Source organism: Rhinolophus hipposideros (genome assembly GCF_964194185.1).
Source record: "Rhinolophus hipposideros genome assembly, chromosome: 23".
Lineage (NCBI taxonomy): Eukaryota > Metazoa > Chordata > Mammalia > Chiroptera > Rhinolophidae > Rhinolophus > Rhinolophus hipposideros.
The window spans coordinates 22,406,992-22,416,205 of record NC_138069.1 but is presented as its reverse complement, the minus strand read 5'-3'; positions in this window follow the sequence as shown (position 1 = coordinate 22,416,205).

The following is a 9,214-nucleotide window of genomic DNA, read 5'->3' as shown; positions in this document are numbered from 1 at the left end:
TAGACCTACCAATTTTTTTAAAAATTAAATGTACTGGGTGACATTGGTTAATAAGGTTCTGGAAGTTTCAGGTGTACCGTATTATAATACATCATCTGTATGCTGTATTGTGTGTTCATCAACCGAAGTTTAGTCTCCTTCTGTCACTAAATATGTACCCTAACTTTTTACTAGTCCGCTTCTTCCCTCGTGTGGAGACACAGCTCTGGTGTGGAGTTTATATTCCCTTCCCAGCCTCCTTTTCTCGGAAGGCCTTTGGGATGCCTCCAAGAAAGCAGGTGAGCTGCATGGGTATTTGAGGCTTGGAAGGGGCTTCAAGGAGAATCTCCCAGCTATTTCAAGAATGCCTCTTACTCCAGTTGTCTGGTGGGAGGTGCTTGGCATGTTTGGGTACCAGCATTTCATAAAAGTTAAGAGCCCTGGCTTCAGACTTAGCCGGCTCTTCCCTCGTAGCCCAGCCTTGCCAATCATTTCAACTCATTATTCAGCAAATTTATCAAGTGCCTATTTTGTGCCAGGGACTAAGCTATTTTGCATACATGATAACTTTTAATCCTCATGACCCTATAAAGTAGGTACTAACTTTATCCCCACTTTTTAGATGAGGAAACGGAAACTGCGGAAACAGAGGTGCTATGAAGTATCCTAGGTCACACAGCTAGCAAGTGGCAAACGTGGAGCTCGAATCCAGTTCTACTGACTCCAAACTCTGGCTCTCAGCCGCTGTACTCTGCCGCCTCCCAAACCTTATTTTATTTAATCCTCATTTAAATCCTCATTGGCTTTATTGCAAAGTTTCCACCTCAGTGCTTCAGAAAAGCCCCTGAGAGTTGGCCTATCCACATCCTAGATTAACAAGCATGTCCACTTCTGAAAAAGGATGGAGTCGACAAACGCTGGACGGTGTAGTAGGAAAAGCCAGCAGTATGTCTGATTCCAATGACTCAGCCTCTAGACCTGCTCGCCCCCATTTGACCTGAGGCATTTCTACTCTCTGAGCTGTACCAGCCTTGCTTTCCTCACAAGGATATTGTAAGAATCAATGGAGAGCGCAGCTATGAAAGGACTTTGTAAATTAGAAAGTGATGAAAGCAGACTCCTTATTACTGCGACCCTATTTCTCGGAGTTTGTCACTCACCACGCTGACCAGTAAAGTGAACGTGGCCTTCAAGCATCTGGAGATATGCCATCTAATGGTACAAACAGTGGGGTCCCACGATGAAGCCGTCTGAGGCAGGTTTTGCTCTCAAAGGGCCAGTGCTCCTGCCTGACTCATTCAGAAATGCCACATTCCAGGACATGTGGCGTTACGATGTTGGCACTGTGACATGTGGTCGGCCCAGAAAGGCTGGGATGTGACATTCCTGAACAGATTCAGGCATGAGGAGAGAGAAGTGCAAAACACAATCTTTGTAAACAGACAGCCCGGGGCTGAGGAGAGGTGGGAGAAGACGTTGCTTGTTTTCTGTACACTTGTTTGGGAAGTCTGTGGAGGTGTAGTTCCCTACCATCCATCACTGGATCTTATCATCCTTCGGGAAGCACGGGTTGCCACATGCCTGCAGGCCACCTCACCCCAGGGCCCCACTCTCCGACCACAGATTCCATGCGGGTTGGGTAGTGGGATCACTTGCTGACTTAACCACTCGGCCCTTCACGGAATGAGAGGAGGTGAAAACCAAGGACCATTTGTCACCGAGTTTTTCCATTTGTGCATTTATTCTTTCTCTTCTTGCCCAGTTGTGTTAAGGGTGGCACGGGAAGAGAATTTTATTTCTGTTGAGATTTTGTCTGTGTCTAGGTGGGATCCTAAAGGGGAGAGAGAGAAGCAGACCCAGTGGTCCAGGCTTGGGGCAAGCAAGTTTCATTCCTTACCCTCCAGAGGCTGCCACGGAACGAGTTAAAAGAGTTCCAGAGTCACTGCCTGCCTCCTGTAAGGTGGAGGGGCTGCAGGGCTCGTGACTACTCTCTCAGAGGTCTCCTTGCTTTGGTTCCTCTCCTGTCTGGAAGTTACAAGAACAATCAGGAAGTAGAGATTTTAGTTAGAAGTAGGAATTCCTGGATGTGAAATGTCCAACTGTAAAACCACAATAGCCCTGGGCAAACTGGGGTGGTTGGTCAGCCTAGTTTGAAGGGATCTTAGAGATCATTGCCTGACCCTCTTTCATAAAATTTAGTCCCAGAGAAGGCAAACCACTTGACCAAGTTCACACAGAAGCAGTGGCAGGGCTGGGCCTGGAGCCCAGGTCTCCAACTCACCCTACAGGTCTTGGCCCCAATGGCGTTTTCTGTCAGCATCTCCTGGCCACTTGCCTTCTTTACTTCCATGACTACAGCTACCTACCTAGTGCCACGCTAAGCAGGGGATTTTGCAACAGCCAGTTAACTGCTCATTGTTAGACAGCCCCTACAGTCTTTGGGATTGAGGAAGTTGAAAGTTTCCAATAATGGTGACCACACATGTATCCAAGGGCAGAGGAAAGCAAGCTCATGTGACACTTGGCTCTCATCCACCTCCACAGCTGTCGAGCCCTTTGCACGTGACCTCCCTGCCTGTTTTGGGCCTGCCTTCGGTGTGCTCTCTCGTTGGGGGTGTGTGCTCGGCTTCGGATGAGCGCTAACAGTTGGTGAAGCAGACCTTGGCTCCAGCTCCCCGGATGCTGCGGCCGTGTGGGCGGGCCGACCACCATCCGTGCAGCTCTCTGTGATGTGACTTGTGTGCTCACACCCGGCTGAGTGCCATGGCAGCAAAACGCAGGGTAATTCCTTCTGCCTGGGTGACACCTGTGCTGGGCCTGGGAGGGGAGGAGGAGTGGCAGGTGGAGTGTGAGTGGGAAGAAGCCGGCGTGCCAGGCATCGAAAATGGCACACAAAGCTGGGAGCTTTCTCCCACCCCCGCTGGCTGTCTCCCTTTGTCACCAACTGTGGGTGGCAGTGGGTCAAGGATTGTTGGGCTAGAGGCCAAGGCAGGCAGCGTCAGGCCTGCAGAGGCTGCAGGGAGCCCGGGTACATCCGGGAGCCTCCTTCCTAGTTCCCGAGTTCACAGCTTCCTCCTGTCGAAGCACCCGCTCTGACTTGACTGCATCCCTCAGGCCCCCCCACCCCAGGCGTCATGGTCCCTGGCAGTCCCTTCCCAGCCCTCTGGCCTCTGCTCCCTCTTTCCCAGTCCCGCAGCTACTACGATGGTTCACACCCGGGCATCTCCCACTTGGTTGGTTACAACAGGCTCCTCTTCAATCCAGTGATTCAGGCCTCTCCGTCCCCCCCATCCTGTGTGTGCTGCCAGGCGAATCTTTCCATAACAGTGTTTTGTTGACCTCGTGTACCTGTTCGGAAATCTTCGTGAGCACATTTCCTCAGACCTCACCATCCGCTGTGTACAAACAAGGACACGTTCGTATTCATAACCTAATTGACTTTGGCTCCGGTCTCTCTGCTTACATGGGAGCTTGGTCTTTTCCAAAGTGCACCCCAAGTAGTTGTGGGAACCCCCAGGACAGTGCTCTGAGCGTCGGGTCCCGTCTGTGCATGTTTGCTAACGGTATGTGAGCAGGTCAGCACACACACCGAGCACAAGTGTTTAGAGACTTGTGTAGCAATTTGACATGCTGTGACCTCTGGCATAGGTTGTTTTATTCGTTTTTGTTTTTGTTTTTAATTTTACAAAACAAGCAACAGCACCGACAAAAACACCTGGTCCTTCACCCCAGATGATTTGAGAAGCGCTGCTCTAGGGGGTCTCACCCACAAACAAGTCTGGCCTCTCAGCGAGTTCCCTGCTACCCAGTGGGAGCTCTGGAGTTGCTTTTTCAATCAATCAACCCGTCAAGGATTCAAATCAATTCCTTCTGCTTCCCTCCTTGGAGCACAGCTCCCCAGAGTGTTCATGTAAGAAGCAGCTTGCTTCAAAAAAATTACCAGCAATTCAGAACATCTGCCCTTTTGCCATTAAATTTGGGATTCCTATTTCAAATCACTATTGGCCTTCTTTTGCTAAAGCGCTTTTTTCTTTTCCTGTTTAGCTTGGTAATTTAAAAAAATGTTCAAATCACTTTATTGAAATATAAATTCCATACATTATAGTACAGTGGTTTTCAGTGTACCATTTGAGGGATTTTTGACAGTGAACACATTTGTTAGTTCACCACCCCAGTTAAGATAAAAACCAATTCTGTCACCTAGAGTGTTCCGTTGTGCTCGTCCCTTAGGCTCCTTGGCAGTCAATCCCCTCTTCCGCCGGCAGGCATAGGCAGTAACTTACCTGCTTTTTATTTCTACAGCTTGGTTTGGCTTCTTCTAGAACGTTGCATACATGAGATCCTCCAGAATGTACCCTTGGATGTCTGGCTATTTTCACTCACCTGGTACATTAATCATATTTAGGACACTGTCACTCCCTGCAGTTTTTAAAAGCTATACCTGCAGAAAGAGACTCTCTAGGGACCTTCAGGGAACCTCAGCAAGCGTGTTCCTATCATTCTGAGGGAACTTTGAGTGTGTTTTAACAAAACCCACATGCCTCTGGGACTTATTTTCCACTCGCAGGACTTAGAAAATGGGGTAATAGGTGATGACTTTCCTGGTAAGTGTTTGGGGTCACCATCTAAATCTCAGACTATCTGTGGCATCCATCTCCAGTTTGGAAGATGGGACTGCTGGTTGGTCAGGGGCTGTGAGCAGGGTGTGAACCTGTACTCTGACCTTGGGGTAGAGCAACAGGGTCTCACACCCTGCCAACATTTTAATAACAGTGAGCGTCTAATGCTCCTACTAAGATGTGAGCGTCTGACCTGACTGATGAGAAATGTTTCCTCACTTTCTATCTGCATGAAGTAGTGAGCGCACTGGCAGTAGCAAGATAAGCAAAACAATTACGCTGACAACAGCAACAAACCATAAAACAAACAAAAGACCACCCACATCTACCAGGGAAAGCCCCACATAGCTTTGGGAAGACTTGTCTACCTCCCAGAAATCCAGAAGAATAGAGTTAAGAACTTAGTGATACCATTGTACAGATGGCAAAACTGAGGTCAAGTTGAAGGGGTGCCTGTCCCAGGCCATATGACTGAGGCTGTGACTGAGCAAGGATCACCGTCTGGAGCTCCTGATGCTTAAGTCGCTGCCCTTTTAATTTCCCCCCATCTGTCTCAGTAAAGGATATTTTTAGTACATTGTACTTATTAAATAAAGTTATGGTCTCTGACCCTGTCTTATAAGTCTGGGAGCCAAATATTTTATAAGACACATAAATTAAATTGTTGATTCCATGTACCCCTTAATTGATTCCATCGGACTATTTGGAGTGAACTCAGACCGGAGTGAAACAGCCCTGTCAAATAGCTGTAAAGGAAGGTGGAGATGGAAACGTGACCACTGTGATGTCCCTCTGTGTTTTGTTTGGAAAGTAGCCAGGGACCACCTTCCAAGTTGAATTTGAAAATGTTAGAGCCAGAAGGCAGTTGGAGAACACCCCCATGTTATAGGTGGCGAAACTGAGGCCCAGAGAGGGATAGGGCTACCCTTAGGGTTGCATTATAGGTTAATTTGCAGAGTAGAGGTGGATTTGGCTTCGTATCTCCCAGAGGGATGCATTTCCATCTACCACCCCAAATAGCCTGCTTAAATATCCAGGCCTGATGGCAGGAAGCTTATTCTAAACTTGTTTGGATGACTATGAGACCCAGCAGAGAAGACACAGGAAATGCTGTGCTTGGAGTCAGTGGCTGTGTCTTTAAGACACGCGGTGTCTCCTTGGGAAGAACAGGAGCCATAAGCTCAGAGAACTGAAGTGCTATTTCTGTATCTGGGACTTGGCTTAAGGTGTGTGTCCCCAGGCCTCACCTCAAGCTTCCTTTCTTCACACAGGCCCCCTGTTGCTGAAGACTGAAGGTGGCATTTTCTCCGGATGTTCCTGCAAGTTACCAGCCCGTCTCACAGCTGGCTGCAGACAGTGGACTCACAGTGAGAAGCCGGCAGCCAGCAGCTGGAAGTGCCGGTGCCGCCAGCCCAGCACCGTGGGCCAGAGCTCCAGGTCTCTCTCAGTCTCGCTGCAGGGGGCCTAGCTGACACCAAAGTGCTCCAGAGTGCACGACAGAAAGGAGACCTGGAAGGGCTATTCAGGAGCTAGCACGATGCTCTCTCTCCCTTTACAGACAAAGAAACTGGCCCACGAAAGGGAGATGACTTTCTTGTCACCAGTAATCTCAGCGTTAATGACAGATCTGGGAGTTATCCCCGGCTTCTAGACTCCTAATTCTGTGCTCCAATAGAGAAATCATGAATAAACGCCTCCTGTGTGGAAGGTATTGTGCTAAGTGCTCGCCAGTCAGACTTACTAAGCTCCTAGCATCCACCAGGTACTTGCAGTTTCTACGCCCCCAGGGAACAGCACGGGCAGTGGTCCCTACTTCCACATTGCTGCAGACAGACAAGCAATTGAGCAGTTACCACCCAGGGTGGGACTTGTTATCATGGGAGAGGTATAGGGTGCCACCGAGAACATAAGAGGCATTAGTCTAGATGGAGGGGAGGGGAATCACTAAAAGAAAGCTCCCCCCACCAAAGGATCAAAGCGAAGACCAGAGGCCAAATCGGAATTATGTGAGCTGAGGGTGGGTGCGTAAGAGCGTTCTGGGTGGGAAGATGGCACATGCAAGGCCTTGGAGACCAGTGCCTGGTACAGTCAGGAAAGGGAGGAAATTTGGTGTGGCTGCATGTGGAGTGTGAGGGCTGGGCAGAGACGAGGCTGGACGGGCAGACAGGACCAGACCACGAACCGCTGCGTGGACAGCGGGTTTGGATGCTTGAAGACAAGAACCCCAGGGAAGTGTTAGTAGGTGGCGACTCAGAGAGAGAAAAATGAGCTGCCTCATAAACTGAGGGGCTGCAGGCAAGGCTACCTGCCTGCTCATTGTGAGGGTTAAAAAGAAGATTTGGGTGTTGGATATAAAGAACCCCGGTGAACTTCCTGCAAGGCCGGCAGGTGAATATAGCCCTTGAGCATTTAGTCTCCCTCAGTGGCTCCTGATTCATGTCCATGAAATCCCAAGGCTTTTTGGACATTCGTTGGAGAACCACTGCTGAAGTGAAGTTGAAAGCCACCAATGTCATATTTAACGAGCAGAAGAGAAAGCCAGGATTTGGAGCCCCTTGTGAATCTGGGCCAATTTTTCTTTTTTTTTTTCCTCCCCGCTCACCCCAGACTGGGAGTGGATACCTCTGCCCAAACTAGACATTGAGGGCATGTCGCAGACCACTGAACATCTTTCTGTTATTGGACATTTCCATTCTCAGAATATGCTTTTGATTTCTTTATAGATTGCAGTTCTCTGGTGACATTCTCCCGCTTGCCATCTCCTTTCTGGGACACATTAATTCGGTATTTGCAAGTCTGTGTCTGATCATTGTGATGTCCGCGTCACCCCCGGATTGGTTTTACTGTTCATTAGTGTCTTTCCCCGCCCCCTTGGTCCTGTGTCTTGACGTGCAAGGCGTATTCAGTGCACGTTGTCCTGGCAGGTGGTGAGCGGAATTCAATCCAGTTAGGAATTCAGCTGGGTCCAGGCTGTGTGGGAGCCCTTGTTAGGTTTGCTTGCCGGCTCCCTCACCTCCATCCCTAGGACATGCCCTCCGGGGTTCTGAGTGAGATCTCGAGCTGTTCACCAGGACCCTGCCCGCCTTGCTTGCTCCTGGACACAGGTTTTTGTTTCTGCAGCACCTGAGAATGCTACAACCTCTGCTAAGCTTTTCAAACACCTGCATGGCTTTTTAGCCTCTTGCTGTGATAACTTAAGACTCGCCAAATGCCCCCAACGGGAAACACAGAAGGGGGCTCATCATCTCTTTTTCAAAAAAACATTTGTATTAAAATATAGTAACATGCAATATTATTTTAGTTTCAGGTGTACACAATAGTTATTCAACATTTATGTACCTAAAGAAGTGATCACCGTAAGTCTAGCAAGTGTACCACGCTATCACAATATCACTGACTATATTTTTAGTGCTGTACATTATGTCCCCATGACTTATTTGTTTCATGTCTGGAAATTCAAACCTCTTATTCTCCTTCACCCTCCCCTTTCTAAATTTTTCAGTTACAGTTGACATTCAATATTTATTGTTGTATATTCATTTCAGGTGTACAGCATAGTGTAGACATTTATATAATTTAAAAGTGGTCCCCCTGACTAGTACCTACATGGCATTTCACATAGTTATTACCATAGTATTGACTACATTCCCTATGCTTTGCTTTACATTACTTTGACTACTTTGTAACAACCAATTTGTACTTAATTCCTTCCCCTTTTTCACCCATTCGCAACCCGCCTCCCATCTGGCAACCATCAAAATGTTCTCTGATTCTATGAGTTTGTTTCTGTTTTGTGTGTTTATTTTGTTCTTTAGATTCCACATATAAGTGAAACCACATCACATCTGTCTTTCTCTGTCTGACATACTCTACTCAGCACAATACCCCCAGGTCCATCCGTGCTGCCGCAGATGGCAAGGACCCATTCCCTTTCATGGCCGAGCAATATTCCACTGTGTATCACATACTTTTTATCCACTCATCCATTGATGAAAACCCAGGCTGCCTCCACACCTTGGCCATTGTAAACAGTGCTGTAATGAACATAGGGATACACATGCCCCTGGAAGTAGCGTTTGGGATTTCTTGGGATAATTACCCAGAAGTGTGATTACTGGCTCCTTCTTTGTCACTTGTTATAGCCTTTGTTTTAAAGTCTATTTTGTCTGTTGTAAGTATTGCTACCACAGCTTTTTTGTTTGTTTGCTTACATTTTTATGAAATCCTTTTCCCATCCCTTTACTTGCAGTCTGCGTGTGTCTTTTGATCTCATGAGTCTCTTGTAGGCAGCATATGTAAGGGTCTTGTTTTCTTATCAATTCAGCCACCCTATCTTTTGATTGGAGCTTTTAACACATTTACATTTAAAATAATTGTTAATAGATATGTAGTTACTGTCATTTTATTATTCATATTTTTGATTATTTATTTGTTTATTTTTGTTTTAAAGAAGTCCCTCTAACATTCCTTGTAATACTGGTTTGGTGGTGAGGAACTCCTTTAGCTTTTTCTTATCTGGGAAGCTCTTTATCTGTCCTTTGATTCTAAATGATAGCTTTGCTGGATAAAATAAAATTGATTATAGATCCTTGCTCTCCATTACTTTGAATATTAAC